Source organism: Schistocerca serialis, chromosome 4 (genome assembly GCF_023864345.2).
Source record: "Schistocerca serialis cubense isolate TAMUIC-IGC-003099 chromosome 4, iqSchSeri2.2, whole genome shotgun sequence".
NCBI lineage: Eukaryota > Metazoa > Arthropoda > Insecta > Orthoptera > Acrididae > Schistocerca > Schistocerca serialis.
Window position 1 is genome coordinate 835,148,221 of NC_064641.1, and position 18,153 is coordinate 835,166,373.

Sequence of the window (18,153 nt, forward strand, 5' to 3'; positions counted from 1 at the left end):
CTAACACACAAGCAACAATGCGTAAAACAACTGCAGAAATCAGTCTGGGACTTACGACGAACGTATCCGTTAGGACAGTACGGCGAAATCTGGCGTTAATGCCTATGGCAGCAGATGACCTACGCGGGTGCCTTCGCTAACAGCACGACATCCCCTGCAGCGCCTCTCCTGGACTCGTGACCATATCGATTGAGCCCTAGACGATGGAAAACCGTGGCCTGGTCAGATGAGTCCAGATTTCAGTTGGTGAGAGCTGATGGTAAGATTCGAGTATGGCATAGACGCCACGAAGCCATGTATCCAAGTTGTCAATAAGGCATTGCGCAAGCTGATAGTGGGTCTATAATGGTGTAGCATATGTTTACATGGAATGGACTGGGTGCTCTGGTCCAACTGAACCGACCATTGATGGGAAATGGTTATGTTCGGCTACGTGGAGACTGTTTACATCAATTCATGGACATCATTTTCCCAAACAACGATGGAATGTTTATTGATGGAAACGCACCAAGTCACCGGACCGCAGTTGTTCGCGATTGGTGTGAAGGACATTGTGGGCCATTCGAGCGAATGATTTGGCCACCCAGATCGCGCGACGTGAGTCCCATCGGAACACTTATGGGACACAATCGTGAGGTCTGTTTGTGCACAAAATCCTTTCGCAGTTATTGGACGGTTACAGAGACAGCATGGCCCGGTATTCCTGCAGGAGACTTCCAACAACTTGCTGAGCTCATGCTACGTCGAGTTTCTGCACTACGACGGGAAGAAGGTTCGGCACGATATTAGAAGATGTCCCCCGACTTTTGTCACCTCAGTGTGTCATACTCAACCCTGCCACGTGTCAGACACACCACAATAATTCTCATTAAATATTTTTCAGCACGGAAAACTTTAGCTTGGCTTGCTGATTTAGGACAAAACATGAAAACAAATTAAATACGACACGCTAGATTTTTTACTTTTTGATATTAAATCACCGCCTGTAGTTACATTCCCATTATGAACAATGATTTGTTTAGGCGTTTCAGTAGGTTTTTTTTGTGTCTCTTCCATCTGGATTTATTAAGGTACCGAGTAATGGTCCCAAGAATTTAACACTTTCAGCGTCCTCTTTGTGAACGTCTTCATACTGTACTCGAATGCTCACTGGAAGCTCCTTACTGATCCTCAGACTCATAGTCAGTCAGGTGTCTTGCAACAAAGAATTCACTAAGAAAAGTTTAACAATGACCATGAAAGTATCATCAGGAAAATCCGGGAAGTCGACACTGGGATATGATGTCCATAAAGACCTTGTGCAGACGACGAGACACGCGTAACGCGAATTTCTACACAGATGAACAGAAACATTGTGGCCAATGCCCAAAGCAGGACTGCATGACGCCTGGTAGATTTGCGGACGGGTAACCCTCAAAGGAAGGTATACAAAGGGAAGTGAGACGAATGAGGAATCATTCTAGCGATGATACAATCCACAAATGATGAAACACACCAAATAGCGACTTTGATAATGGGCAAATTGATACGGCCCGGCGCCTGTGAACGAGCATTTCAGAAACAACGAAGCTGGCAGGTTATTCGCGTACTAATGTGTTGAGCATCTAAGGAAAGTAATTGAACAGCAGTGAAACCATGTGTAGAAAGTCCACTCCACAACACAAAACGCAGAGGTCGAAGGCTTGTCCGCTCTGTAATGGCGGTGAACTGTGGCCAGGTCAGGCAACAGAGTGGAGTGCTGGTGCATGCGTTAGTGCTACGTAGCACACATACTGTTGAATATAGGGCTCCGCAGCAGATTCTCCCTAAAATGTTCCCGTGTTGGCCCAATGTCTTTGTCAGTTACAATTATTGTGAGCAAGGAATCATCAGGATTGAATTGTAGATCAACGTAAACATGTCGCCCGGTCGGATGAATCACGTTTCTTGTCACACCAGGTCGAAGGTCGTGTCTTGATGCGTCGTCATCCAAACGAACTGCTGCCGCGGCAAGGAGGTGGGCCGGTGGGAGGCAGCTTTACGAGTCACATTCAATAAATAGTGCAACACATTTTTTTCACGGCCGATTTCGGTTGAACAAATGCGGAATTTGTTGTTGGACATAGTGGAATATTCCCGCTTGAGCCTCTATAGTTTCAGGAAGTTCTGATAGGTGGTGCAGAAATACGTAGCGTTCAAAATAGCATCCTTGACGGCAGTGTGTTCCAGGCAGAGAGCTGTCATTAAGGTTCTTTTGGCGGGAAACCAGAGTATCGCAGATTTTCATAGCTGCTTGCTGGATGGCTACAGAGACCTGGCAGTGAACAGAAATGCAGTGAGGCGTATGTCATCATCGCAACAATGTCGCGCAAACCTGTCCGTTCTGCCGCACCCCTGCCGGCCGCCATCTGTGACTCTTGCAATGTTGGAACGTGCGGGCACTCTCATTCGAGATGACTGACGGGTCACAATCAACCACCTACTCCGTGACAAGACAAGGGATCACACAAGCCCGCGCAACCGAGAGGAGCTCACAAATCCTCTCCACACTACAGCACGGGTCTCATACCTACCGACATTCATCTGTTTAGCCCAATGAAAGATGCACTGCGCGCGGAACAGTACGTGGGTGACGGGGTCGTTGGTGATGCTGCAAAACTCTGGCTGTGACATCCACCAGTAGAGTGGTATTGCAGCGCCCTATGCGCCAGCCTCCACGCGCACGCGCGAAGTGCAGTGCTGTGCAGTGAAACTGCTGTGTCGTGAGTGCATAGGAAGTGAATCGCGATCCAGTACTTCCGCGCCTGGCCACCAGGATAGAGATGAGTCGAACTCGTTCATTCCCGTGAACTACTTCACTCATTTCACTCTTTGCCGTGAAGCGTTCAAATGAAGTAGTTCGTTCATGAAGTACGGAAGCATAGCGAAGTTGCCCAGTTCGCCGCTCAGCCGCGGCTACACTCGCTTCGCCTCGCTCTTACAATAAAGCTTCGTAATACTTCATAATTTTACCAACAAATGGCCGAACTATGCAGTAACGTGCACGCAACGTTTCACGCTCTTACAGCGTCTGACAGTGAGTTAAATAGAGCATGGTCGAAGGGGACAAAGGAAAGATAAACAGAGAAGCCTGACACATATAAAGAAGGTATTATATTTAATCTTGCTCGACATTTTCTCATGAAGCGCCCAAAAAAGTCTTTATCTGCCAAATGAAACATTATTTGTTGTATTAATCGACTAAAAACTAGGGCTACCAACGTAATGCAGTCCAATTTTATGTACCTTTAAAAATTTAATCCAAAATAGAATGAGTTTGTTTACCACTGCCACAAAGTCTATATATCTACATTAAGTAATTATTCAGAAGTTTTCCTGTAGATTTTATTTTTGTTGAGAATAATAACCCTCTAGCTTCAAAACGTAAACTGTCACCTGTAATCATTGGCACGATTTCAGGTAAAATCCCGCTTTCAGTGTTATTAACAAACCTTTTATTTTCATGTTGGCTGTGCGTGCTCACACAGCCAGCCTCTTCGTTTGTATCTTTAATATTCATCTGTCTGCAAGCGCTGCCAACGATAGCCTACCCGTGGACGCGAAGTTTAACTGCTCAAATAGTCACGGGTAATGATGTCAGCACTGCAGGAGGCAACTGACGCTGCTTTCGCCTCGCCCCTAACTTCCCCAACCCCTAGTAAACCTATCGTTCGCCCCAAACACCGCGCGGTTCGTCGACAGGCAGTAGAGGTATTTTTTTACGGACCTTGAGTAGAGGGAGGACTGAAGTGAAGGGAGGATGAGTGACGTAGCGCCGATGTAGTGGGAGAGGGAGAGGGGAAGAGAGTGAGTGAACTAGAAAAAGTGTGGAGTGTGCTATCTGTTAAGAGTTTGAAGTACCAGTTCACTGAAATTGAGTGGTTAGTTCACACTTCACTGGAGTGAAGCGTTCATTTGAACGACTCATTCACGAGCTCCCCATCACTACACCAGGAGCGCTGCGTTGCGCGTGCGATTCTTTTCTCCAAGTGCACCGTTACTCTTATATTTAAATTCATATCCGATGTTCTCTTCGACTACTCTCTGCACCGTTGTACGAATTTTTCTGGCGTCGTTTCTGACTCATATTGTAATTCTGTAAGGAGGCTAACGATTCAATCAAGTTATCCTTGAATTACAACGTGGAGAGTAGCCTTACGTCTTGGAATTAATAAACTCTGTCCTTCCGTTCTTTACTTTATTCCTCCTAAGTGTAGAACACGTCAAGCAAGGGTCGGGCAGCAATTCCCTGCAAGAACCGACAGTATAGTGTTGGCTTAAAGGTCCTCCCAGTAAGGTGGCGTAAGACCGTCGCTTTGAACGAAGATTGCGTTAAAAATAGAGTTTTGTAGCCAAAAGAGTAGGGAATAATATGGCGTATTGGAATCCTGAATAAAACCAACCTGCTTTCAGAAGAAAATGTATAGCATTACTTGTCGAAATCCCCTCGTGACATTCACCTCGCCTTGCTTGGTATCTGTCGTAATAATCAAAGGCACCATGACAACTGTGGAATACGAGAACATTATTGCGGACAACTTGTATCCCTTCATGCTTGATGTCTTCCTCGACAGCGATGGCGTCTTTCGCCGGGATAACAGCCCGTGTTACTAGGCCAGAATCGTGCTACAATCATCTGAGAGTCATGAAACTCTTGGCTACAAAATCCACCTGAAACCGACGTAACACATCTCGGATACCAGTGATGGAACAATAATATCAAACGTGTGGTGGTAATATTTTGGCTAATCAGTGTAACTTTGGCATTAGTTTATTTCAGGGCTAGACTCTGGAACGCTTTAATGTCGCGTGTAGGTCGTAGCATTGACGAACTGCAAGGCGCCTTTTCAGCAATGTGTACCGATGCCCTATTTTTTTTTAAAAAAAGGGAAAAAAGAAGCTCATTAGTTTACGTATATATAAAACGTGAAGCTCACTTCTAACAAAATTTTATTTCGCTTAAAGGGTATTCTTACTCTTGTTTTCGCTAATTAGGATGTGTACGCTAAGCACTTTGCAGATTGTTACCATCGATCGAATTACGAGCAAGCGGAACTGATAGTTGCCCGTCTTTTAGTCCCTAACTTGTACAGGTAGTCTCACGATTAATTACGGCTTACGTTAAAAAGTAAAATGTGTCGTATTATGTATGATGTTTAGACTTCGGGATAGTATAAAATATAGTCATTATCCACAGGACTGTGTTGCACGAATGAAACGCCGCGCACCATCGAGCTAGAGAGCCTGGCTACGTTGTGGTTCATGATTGAAACTGGAATCATGTCATGGCAATATTCAGCGGGAATAAATCAGGACATGGTTGTATCTCAGGGCGCTGACCTTCACAGAAATGCATTGATTGGTCGTAAACGAACCTACTGTAAAGGCGCTCAGGCTGAAGAAGAAATTAGGTGAAAGGAAAATGAAAACAGGTTCGCAAAAACAGCACTAACTATAATTCAACCGAATCGATTGTCCTTCTGTTTCGTGTCAGCTATTTTGTTGTCTATGACACACTGATACCCCACATCTTTTGAGCCACAAAAACTTTACGTGACTTGCTATTCTTGCGGTATGAATCTAACTCAGCTTGTACAGGATGTATCATAAATAACAGAGAAAACTTACGCGGGTTAAAGTATACAATAATAGGACAAACGCTTCAGTAAACGTGAAACCACAAGCGAGCCATTTGGAAAATAACTGTAAATGTGTGGTTACGAACTGCTGTTCACTGCAGTATGAAATTCTGCCCAAGTTAATGCATTCAAAATGTAAACTTTGCAGTAAAGTCCTCATCTGATTTGGCTAAAATTTCATGGCCGTTGTTCGTGGTTGTGGAGTGTGGTAGATGCATGATGGGACACAAGAACATTTTGCTGCTCATATGACCATGGCCGGTTGGAGAATATTTTTCCGCACAAACGGCTTGTCATTTGACGCCCCCTTTTCCATCGTATACTTTCGCCCAGAATAGTTTTCGCTTCTAATTGTAATACACGTTGCATAAAAATCTTGCACTTCAGTACATATGGCGCCAACTTCAACTTGGTGCGCCAAACAGCCGCTGCTAACTGTGATATGTCCTGCATAGACATCTTACAGCTGACCTGATGGAATTACATTTTCCTAGACACATGCTGAGTCTCAGCTTTATCTTCGATAAGGATAGAAGCTGAAGTAATGAATTAAAATGTGTGCCAAGGCTTCCTGTTGGGGAGGGGGGGGGGGCTGCTTCGGACGGGGTAATCTGGGTAGATAACTTAGCCATAATGTCAGTGTGTGTAGTTGATACCATATTTGCCTGGCAAGCAGGAGAACCGAGTTCAAGTACCGGCCGTGGTACAAATTTTAATTCAACAATGCAGCTTCTATTGTTATCGAATCTTACGATTGTTGTATTTCTGGCGCCTTTCTCACCTTGGGCCGCAAGCGACAGATGTGTCGCTTAAGCCGGCGCTGTACGAGGCATTCTAACGCTTTGGACGACTTAAAGTGGTGAAGTATGTGTGTAAACTCCCACGTCTTTAACGATACGTCTTACTTGAGATTGTCAGTCGACTTTCCTTGCTGGTTAGCTTGCTTCTCCAACCTCCTTTTCTCTTCTTCTCCGAAGTATATTTGCTAGGAACAGGAATTTCTCAAGGCTCTTTCTACTTATAAAATTAAGCAAGCGCACGCAGTTTCTTTTGCTTCACTCAACGACGTATATTTGAACATCAAACGTTTACAAATCGTTTTGCTTCACTAAACGACGTATATTTGAACATCAAACTTTTACAAATCTCAGTGTCCACATAAACAAATACTATCAAGTCAGTCTCTTCGTGTTTCCTAAGGTTAGAAACATAGTAGATTTACATATAAGGTAAGGTTGGCTTGATAACCTTGTCCTTTCTACATGTGAATCTCAATACACGTCTTATTCTCTCCGTGTCCAAAACTAACATTAATTAACAATATCTCAACTGTTCTTGTTCTTTTTTCCACTAGAATTGTCAAAGTTATAAAACAGCACAGAATACATAAACACTCCCTGTTCTTTCACTACGGCTTCCATGGCGTGACCGGCAAACACTTGTCGGTGCCGCTCGACCGTCGCTTCTTCAGTTGTCTCATGATAAACTTCAAACCTGCACACACAGACATGCGCAGTAAATAGGCTCTCTCACACTTATATTTAAAATATCGTGTGTTCGAGACGGTAGAAGGCCGAGTGGTTCTAGAATTTACGCGAAATTCTCGAAACACTACATCTAACGCGCCAGTTTGATCCACGATGTATAGGTCAAGCAGAGTGTGTACCTTGGTCTTCAAGATCCCCTAACCTCAATCCTCTAGTTTTTTTTCTAAGTGAAGTATTCACTTCTCACGTTCATACGGCTGAAGAACTGAAGCAGTGAATTGTGCAGCCTTGTCAATATTTACTAGTCGATGTGTTTGGAAGAATTTGTCACTCGAAGATACGAGTGGACTATTGCATCCAATTGGGAAGACGGCACGTGGAACACATCCTTTAACAATCATTAGTGTACAGTGAATTTAACACCTAACTTTTTGAAGAAGCGTTGTATCTCTTTCTAAGGTAGGGCGCGGGTGAAGTTTCAGCTCAATTAGATGCGCGCTTAATCGGAATTTTTACGTTTCCTATACATTTGTTGCACATAAGGCAATGTTTCATAATGAAATTGGTGGCGACGTAACCACACATTGACTGTTATCTCGGAATGTTGCGTATCCATGTTTACTAGAACGTTTTTGCTTCTGTTAACTTATATAGGGTGATTATAATTAAAGTTCCAATTTCAAAACGTTTTAAAAAGAAACCGCTGGTCAGAATGACGTCAAATTTGAATCGTATGGTGACGAAGAAGCGGGGAAACGCTATGGGAAGAAAAAAAATTAACGAAAATTTTACCGCTGGATGGCGCTGTAAGCCCCATAACGTAAATGGGTTCGGCTACAAATGGCAGAGGAATCGCAATGCAATAGCTATGGTCAGAGCTGCACATCAAACCAGCCGTATTATGCAATGTGCAAGACCGCACTAGTTTGGCATTCAACAGTTGCACTGATAATTAGGTAAGCCCATCCACCACGGCCACGTCATACCATATCGGATGGGAAAAATCGGTTTTCAATCGTCCTGAGACGAAAAGCCCCATTAAAAGCAACAATGAAATCGGTTTATAATTGTCCTGAGACCAAAAACTGCATATAAAGGAGCAGTAAAACCGGTTTGTAACTGTCGCGAGACTGGCGCAAGACGCCTTCAATATGCGGTTAAAATCGAGAAACGGCGTGTTCCACAAGAGACCGGAGTGTCTCTGGGGGTCACGTCCAGAACGCGTTGCGCAATGCTTGCCCTGAATTCATCTTCATTTGTTGTGGTGTCCGCAGGACGGCGTCTCATGCTGAAGTTTGTAGCTCACGACGGCACCACAAGTAAAGACAGTCGCTGACAGACGCATCAACGAACCGGAGACGTCGTCGCAGACGCGCCCCCACGTGTTTCTTTACGCCGCCGCAGCCGGGAAGTTATTTATGTCCGACCGAAGTGTCGCTCGTCCAGTCTCTATGTAATCAGCAAACACTTGTATCATCGGTTACAACGACATATCGTCTTATCACAAAACCGGCTGCGTGCTAGTAGAACGGTTATACACAATTGTACCCTGATGTGATACTACGAGTATCATTCTTCAATGAACAAAGCGCTAAACATCGTAAGTGTCAGCGACAGTATCAGATACACGTCATATGTGACGACAATAATTGTTTCCAAAGTTAAATATTTGCCAGACTGAGGTTTTAATTAATTACTAATAATCTGTGTGCGTGTTGTAATATCTTCTCGACCACTTCGTGAAGTAATCCAGACTTGCTAAGTACACCACATTTGTAGTCGGATCACTGAAGTCAGCTTTTTTCAGATAACCCGACAGCCAGAAGTCACACGGAGTAAGGTCACGTAATCTGAGGCTGCAGGAAAATGTCGGCCCATAATTCTAGCATTTCCGAAATAGCTTCGTAGCAGGTACTTTACTGGCTGTGCAATTAGGGCTGCTGATATTTTTAAAAATATCGGGAGTCTGATATATCGACATTTAAAAATTATTCTGTAATCGACCATCGATATACAGAAAAAAATTATCGATGTATCGCCAGAAAAAGGTATCGACGCAGCAGTGCAAAAAAAGAATATCGGTTGCACATTTTAAATGTACTGCCAATTTTAGAGCTGCATATTTAAGTATAAACCTATTATTAGATATTCTGTACACCAACAAGCTAGCAGCCTGCTTATCCCCCTTGGAGCAAGAACAGAAAGGAAAACGATGCACGTACATGCTTGGCGATAACCACTCTGCCAACAATCGTAACTGCATGTAAGTGGTACAGTAAAAGGTGTCCGATGTGTCCGTCGTTCGGTTTCGTGACACCGGATTTGTCTGGAACAGTTCACGTCGATTTCCCTGTTTTTTTTGTTTTTTTTTTTGTTTTCTTTTTCATTTCTGCGAACTTCAGAGAACTAGCAGTCGTAGTGGTGAAATTAAACGTTGCTGTTTCTGTTGGTAGCGCCGACCTCCGATTACGTCAGCATTTCCTTCACACGTCTCCGCCCACCGCAGAGGCCAATCTTGTCATTTGTATTTTTTTCTCATCAGTTTCAGCATCTGTTGTTGAAGAATGCCGATGTGAAGTAATAGCACACCAGTTGCATTAAAAATGATTTTTTTTAACCCAACTGGTGTGCTATTTCTTCACATCGGATATATTGTTATTCCATTCACACCGCCACCGACCGGCGCAAACGGACTTCTTGTTTGTGCCATTTATACTTACTTACTAAAGAAGAGAAATTTGTTAACATTGAGCATAGATTTAAGTGTCAGGAAGTCGTTTCTGAAAGTATTTGTATGGAGTGTAGCCATGTATGGAAATGAAACGTGGACGATAAATAATTTAGACAAGAACAAAATGGAAGCTTTCGAAATGTGGTGCTACAGAAGAATTCTGAAGATTATATGGGTAGATCACATAACTAATGACGAGGTATTGAATAGAATTGGGGAGAAGAGAAATTTGTGGCACAACTTGACTAGAAGAAGGAATAGGTTGGTAGGACATATTCTGAGGCATCAAGGGATCACCAATTTAGTATTGGAGGGCAGCGTGGAGAGTAAAAATCGTAGAGGGACACCAAGGGATCAATACACTAAGCAGATTCAGAATGATGTAGCTTGCAGTAGTTACTGGGAGATGAAGAAGCTTGCACAGGATAGAGTAGCATGGAGAGCTGCATCAAACCAGTCTCTGGACTGAAGACCACAACAACAACAACATACTTGCTTCACACAGTCAAAGAGGAAGACTGGACGTGATGAAAGCTTAAAAAGTTGTAAAACTCCTTCACAAAGTGAAAGTGAAATTATGTTCTACTACAGTTTCGAAAGAACAATTTCAAATATTTACTGAAATTAGAAAAAAATATAAAATAAAAATATCGGCACTCTATGTTTCCATTTAGATATCGATATATGGGTAAAAATGTGTCGCCGATATGTATCGATGTCCTTTTGGAGAAAGTATTGGTATATCGATATTTTATCAACGGCCTTATGTGCAATGTGAGGAGGAGCGTCTTCTTGCATAAAAATGATCCTATCCCCGTATCCACGTTGATGAAGCGTTAGAATGACATTGGTAAACGAAAGACTCTCATAGCGTTTACCAGTGACGGTACAGATAAGACGAGCGCACGATAACCGATACCGTCAACTCGCACCACGAAGTTGGCTTGGTAGAATGAGCCGGTTGATCAGAATGAGATTTTCACTCTGCAGCGGAGTGTGCGCTGATACGAAACTTCCTGGCAGATTAAAACTGTGCCGGACCGAGACACAGTTTTAATCTGCCAGGAAATTTCGAGCCGGTTGATGTCCGAATGGATTTTCCGTTGCCCTTATTCTGCAGTTCTGTGTAATGACTAGTCCTTGGAGTTGGAAATGGGCTTCGTCTGTCCACAGAATGTTCAATGTCGATTCGTTGTAAACTTCCATAGGAGCTATAAATTCTAGAGGAAATGTTTGTCTCTTGGCAGGTCAGTATGAAGCAACTTCTGAACATGGGTAATTTTGTACGGATAGCAATGCAGGATGTTTCGTTCAATGTTATGCACTGTGCTGACAGGCATAAAGGCAATTCGGGCAATTCCCCGTGCACTGCATTTTTGCACACCTCCGCTCGACCCCTTTTACTGACGTCGGCTCAATTGTCTTGCTCCCTCTACCACATTACAGTTCAAAAGAACCCGTCTTTTCGAATTTTGTTATCACTTTCTCCAGATGCTTGGCAGACATCGAACAAACCCACGAGTGTCCGAAACTACTGCAGAGCTGCTGACGCACCGCTCTTGGAAAAATAGCTTTACCAGCAGTGCACGATCTTGCATTGAAACAGTCATACTGAGGATCTCAGACACAAAATGAAAAAGAGCAGAGCACCCTGTGTCTTTTATTTTGCATATTCTGCAGCTTACACCTCCATCGAACGGTAAAATTTTCGTTTTTTTCCCCTTATATTATTGCCCTCCTCTTCGATAATATTCCGTTCAAATTTGACATCATTCAAACAGTGGTTGGTTTCTACGACGTTTTGAAACATACTTTAATTACAATCTTCCTGTATTTCTTCATGTATCACTTTTCGGTATTAATTGCGATACGCCCTGTGTATAATGAAGGATAGTCGCTTTTCGGAATAATGTTCCTGGTGGCTGTTATTATGCGTTTTCACATGGTTTGCCTCCATGTCCTTCTGCTGCTCTCTTCATTTCACGAAGCCTCCACTTCCTTTAAAGCTCTTGCAGCCGCTGGTGCCGTTCCTTTCGTCGGCGTTTAGCGGTGCAGTCAGCAGCCTGGACGGCGGTAAATGTACTCCATATTAGCTGCCGAGTCATTCCAGTCTGGTCGTTATGACCCTGAGCTGGATCTCGGGCCAAATAAGACGCGACCGCCACATGGCAGTCTGCGTCCAGCTTGGCTCAGGGAACATGTGTTTCCATCGGGAGGAATAAAAAGCTGTGAGTCACCGCGACCCACATGTGGTACTGCGACAAATCCTCTTGGCAAACACGGCTGTCTGGGTGGCCAACTAAACGCCGCCTTCCGGTCACATATGGTGGAAGATTCCGCCGGTCTAGCAAACGGACCGTCCACAGTCGTCCCTTCCGTGGGCCTGTACACAATAGGCACGTGAATACTAATACTCACCGATACTGGTGTCCGCAAACTTGCCACCTAACTAGTATACAAGATTATGAGGTATTTGCCATGTAGGGATGTTAAAAGAACTTAGTTGTTTCGCTGGGGCCAGATGTAACATACGTCGTTCCTCACAAGAATATTCTCATACGCCGTCGATAAATATGACACTTCATCTACTCGCCCTCCTTACGTGTCTCTGGTGAGCCTCGGGTAGCTGTATGGCTGACGAAGTGTCAGTGAAGAGCTGGAAGAGGTTGTGTATCACTTTTACTGTGTCTTGATGCCGCTTTCAGCATCTTGAATCACCAAGGAAGATCGTAATGGAGAACACGTCTCCTAGTGATTAAAGCAAGCGTAAGAGACTCACCGGACAAAATTTACTACCTAATCAAAAGTATCCGGACGTCTCTACGTAATGCGGAATTGACCACTATATGTCATGAGAGGCGGACCATATAGTATGAAAGGTGGCGCAGAGTATTGTGTTGTCAGTAGAGAAGTAATAACACCAGAGGGGGGCAGATGGTTGGTTGGTTGATTTGGGGGGAGGGGATCAAACAGTGAGGCCCTTATGGAAGGACGTCGGGCGTACACTTTCAAAGGAATCATCCCGGCATCTGCCTGAAACGTTTTAGGGAAATCACGGAAAACCTGAATCAGGAGGGCCGAACCGAACCGTCGTCCTCCCGAATGCGAGTCCAGTATGCTAACCACTGCGCCACCTCGCTCGGTAATATGTCAGTCAGGAAAGCTCAGTGACTTTGAACGTGGAGTGGGCCTTGGATGTCATATGAGTGACAAATTAATCACGAACATTTCAGACTTTCTAAAGTTGTCCTAGGCGACTGTTGGTGATGTGACAGTGAAGTTCAAACGCGAAAGGATCAAGCGTAACCAAACCAAAACCAGTCAGACCTCATGTACTAACGGACGGGGACCGTCGACCACTGCGGAGTGTGGATGCAAAAAATTCGCATGAAATCAGCAGAAGGACTCCCTCGTGAGTCACAAAATACTACTAGCAATTCTGCTAGCACGATGTGCGTAGGGATATGAAAAGAACGGGATACAGTGGTCCAGCAGCCTCTTGTAAGCCACAAATTTCTGTAATCAGTGGTAATCGACGCTTGAGGTGGTATAAACATCGATGCCTTCGGACAGTGCATGACTCGAAACGAGTAATTTGGAGTCACGAATCACGCTGCACCCATTGGCAATCCCACAGAAGGGTTCGGATATGGCGACTGCCTAGAGAGTATTACCTGCCCCGATGTGCAATGCCCACAGTGAAGCACGGAGGATTCGGTATGGTAGCTTTTTTCGTGGTTAGACTACATTCGCCTTATTGCGCTTAAGAAAGCGCTAAATGGGGGAGGTTATGGACACATTTTATGGCGTTGTGTGCTGCGTACATTAGAGGAAGAGTTCGGAGACGATGATTGTTTGTATCAGCATGATAGTGCACCCTATCATAAAGCACCATCTGTGAGGCAATGGTTCGTGGACAGTAACATTGCTGAAATGGACTGGCCTGGGCAGAATTGCGATCTGAACTCGATGGAACAGCTTTGGGATATATTACAACGTCGACTTGGCTTCAGAACCCAGCGTCCAACAACATCACTACCTTTTCTCATTTCGGCTCTTGAAGAAGAACGTGTTCCCATTCCTCCACACACATTCAGAGATCTCGCTGAAAATGTCCCCAACAGAGTTCAAACCACCATTAAGGCAAGTGTGGACACACGACATATTAATGTCCACTAACAAGCGTCCGGATACTTTTGACCACATTGTATATTAGTTATCCGCTTAAGAGAGCACAAAATGACTCTGAGCACTATGAGACTTTACATCTAAGGTCATCAGTACCCTAGAACTTAGAACTACTTAAACCTAACTAACCTAAGGACGTCAGACACATCCATGCCCGAGGCAGGATTCGAACCTGCGACCGTAGGGGTCACGCGGTTCCAGAGTGAAGCGCCTAGAACCGCTCGGTCACAGCGGCCGGCTAAGAGAGCACACTTTATGGCTTGAAGCGCTGTAGGTGGTGCAGATCTGATACCAGGCATTCATGTGAGCCTCTACAGCTGTCGCACATCATGTCATTTAAGCGGTGTACGAGGTCTTTCCGAAAAATTCCGGAACATTCGTAATTTCTAGCCAATCGTCTGTTGGAGCAAAATGCAGCTGGCATCCCTGCACACACCTGTGTTTAATGTGTATCTGCCGGATGTTTCATTGTTGTATGTCTGTTAGTTATTGTTCAGTACTGTACTGAGTAGAACGTTGTGTCGCACAGTTTGCGAATTTCGAGATGGCAGAGTTAGAGGAGCAACACGACTGCATTAAATTTTGCGTGAAGCTCAAGAAAACCATACAAAGACACACCAAACGGTGATGAGTGCTTAAGCCATAAGAAAACCATACAAAGACACGCCGAATGATGCTGGAAACCTACGGTGACGAGTGCTTAAGCCGTACTCCATCTTACGAATGGTTCATGCGGTTTAAAAAAGGCCGGACGGAAGCTACAGATGACCCACGTTCAGGCCGCCCTTCGACGTCTACCGACGACGCTCACGTCAGGAACGTCAACGGAATTGTGTCTGCCAATCGAAGACTGACTGTCCAAGATTTGCAGAAGAACGTAACATTTCAGTTGGATCATATCATGAAATCGGGACACAGCACGTTGGAATGCATCGTGTTGCCGCCAAGTTCGTCATGAATCAAGATAAGAAAGAACTTCGCCTCGCAATCTGTGAAGAGCTTTTGGATCGCCCAAATGGGAACGAGACGTTCTTTAAGAGAATCATGAGGTGTGTGTCTGCGGTTATGATACTGAGACCAAGATTCAATTTTCATAACTGGTCGGGAAAAGTTCTCCAAGACTAAAAAATGCTCGTCAGGGCGGGTCAAGTGTCATAGCCATGCTGATAGTTTTCTTTGACTTTAAAGGATTAGGTCATCATGAATTCGTGGTACAGGGATAAACTGTTAATCGACGATACTATCGGAACGTGTTGCGACGCCTGCGAGAAAACGTGAGAAGGAAGCGGCCTGAAATGTGGTGAGACAATTCATGGTTCTTGCAACACGACAACGCAACCGCGCATTCATCCCTGTTGGTGCGTGTCTATTCACAAAAAACGAAATCACAGTGCTGCCTCTTACTCCATACTCTCCAGACCCAGTCCCTGCGGACTTTTTTTATTTCCAAAGTTGAAAACTCCTTTGAAAGGACGAAGAGTTGCAACGATAGACGAGATAAAAGAAACTTCGCAGACGGCGCTTCGCGCGATCCAGCGAGAGGCGTGCCGAGACTGCTTCCGGAAGTGGAAACTGCGGTGGGAGTCATGAATCAGTTGTGGAGCAGAGTATTTCGAAGGAGGCCATGCGCAACAGTAAAAGGTAAGCGTAGAAACATTTTGTGGACGAAGTCCTCCCGAATTTTTTGAAAGGACCTCGTACATTTACCAATCGGTTGTATGGAACAGTGTAGTAAGAGTGGTCGACCTAAGGAATTAATGATGTTTGAATGTGCCCGTACACACATCGCGAATGACATTGCCCGATTTGTTTGTATCTAAACGCCCTCAGCGCAGCGTTTCTAGATGAAATCGTGCAGCATTCACAGCCATGTAAAACGGAGCAAGAACAGTGGCCGTCAAAAAATCACAACCGACACGGGCGGTGGGCGAGTGTGTCAAGTGTTGTTTATGTCAGTCGGTTTCAAAGCTGTCAGTGAACGCAGGTCCATACCAACCACTTTCCGAGCGGATAGCACGCAGTGGACATTTTGACCTCGGGAAAGGTCGTCGCTCACACAGGCTAGTATAGCTGTATGTGTTTTATTAGCCAAACAGCACTGTAAGTGAATAGTGGCTGACTGGAGGCATGAATTGTGCTCCAGTCAGTTGCAGATTTGTCTCTTTTTATGCTCCCGTACCTCAGTCGGTAAAACAGGAATTCTTGTAGGGTCTCTTTGTTGTCCAACAGTCCGACTGTTAAAAAACCTTTTTCTCAGGAACGGGAATATATATCAAGTTGAAATTTATGTGACATATTGAGGTGTATGGTCACTTGGTGGTATAATAAGCGTTAGCTTTCAAGTCAATGCAATCAAAAGGTACGGCCAGATTTGCCACATATTTTAACACTCGAAAACTCACCCATTAATACGTAGTGGTGTATTTCCCGTTGACCTAGAATCATGAAATTTGGCAAGAAGCAAGGTTTCACATAACAACCAAACGAAAAAATAAATGAGAAAATTGTTAATTTGCAGTTGTATCACTCGAAAAAATACTTTTTTTGTCATTTGTTGTCTGAAATCAAACTTGAAATTAAAACATTCAGTGATCCTGGTTTCAGGCTGACTGGGTCGCAATGGTAAAAGTCAAATATCAGGAAGGAATGCCTCATATGACGCGTTCCCCGATAATATCCCATTTGTGACTCTTGTCGATCTGCTGACCATAATTGTTTACTACTAGGGGCGTCTGAGAAGTCCATGCAAAAATAAAAACTAGTCACAGGTTTGGGGTAAACCTTTCTTATTTTTCGACATAGTCTCCTTTTAGTCTTGTACACTTCGTCCAACGCTGATCTAATTTGTTGATCCCTTCTGAACTACAGGAATTGTCGAAGTCCGCAAAATACCTATTAGTTGGTGCAATCATCTCCTCGTTTGAACAAAATCTTTGTCCTGCCAGCCATTTCTTCAAATTGGGGAACAAATAGTAGTCCGAGGGAGCCAAGTCTGGAGAATAGGGGTGGGGAATGGGAAACGAGTTGGAATCCTATTTCCATTAATTTTGCGATCACAACTGCTGAGGTGTGTGCTGGTGCATTGTCGTGATGGAAAATGACTTTTTTGCGGTTCAATCGCCGGCGTTTTTCTTGTAGCTCAGTTTTCAGACGGTCCAATAACGATGTATAATATGCATCTGCAATAGTTTTACCATTTTCCAGATAGTCGATGAGGATTTTCACTTGCGAATCACAAAAGACTCTTGCCATAACCTTTCCAGCCGAAAGACTGGTCTTCGCCTTTTTTGGTGCAGATTCTCTCTTGGTAACCCATTGTTTAGATTGTTGTTTGGTCTCAGGAGTATAGTAATGTATCCATGTTTTATCAACAGTGACGAAACGACGCTTAAAGTCCTGCGGATTGTTCCTGAACACCTGCAAACCATCCTTGAAACACTACACGATTCCGTTTTTAGTCGAGCATGAGCAATCACAGAACGTATCTTGCGGATAGCTTTCTCTCGTCCAAATGCTTATGCAAAGTATTATGTACCCATTCATTCGAGATGCCCACAGCACTAACAATCTCACACATGTTAAGTCTTCTGTCATCCATCACCATATCATGGATTTTATCAATGATTTTTGGAGTCATAACGTCCATAGGCCGTTCAGAACGTTCAGCATCACTAGTGCCCATATGGCCACTCCGAAAATTTTGAAACCACTTATAAACTGTTCTAATCGAAGGTGCAGAGTCACCGTAATGTTTATCAAGCTTCTCTTTAGTCTTCTCAGAAGTTTTGCCTTTCATAAAGTAATGTTTAATCACCACACGAAATTATTCTTCGTCCATTTTTTGACAATCACTCGACTTCTTTGATTCACACGAATGCCAACACACAAGAACTAGACCAATGTGGCTGAAACTTGGTGTGCGTTCTTTCCAAAGATGCTACTAACTAAACATGACCTCGATACGCGCCGGTTGTGCCATCTCTCCGACTTTGCACGGACTTTTCAAACGCCCCTCGTACATCTATGAGAACAGGAAATACCCATGAGGCGTGCGTCTAGCTGAATAATATGTGTCCACACGGGCTCACTG

General features: G+C 44.1%; 1 protein-coding gene across 1 annotated transcript in view; it reads left to right on the plus strand.

The window, feature by feature from the left end:
* Positions 1-18,153, plus strand: part of LOC126473451 (spondin-1) — a 223,431-nt gene that overhangs the window by 30,977 nt on the left and 174,301 nt on the right. The window lies entirely within an intron of this gene.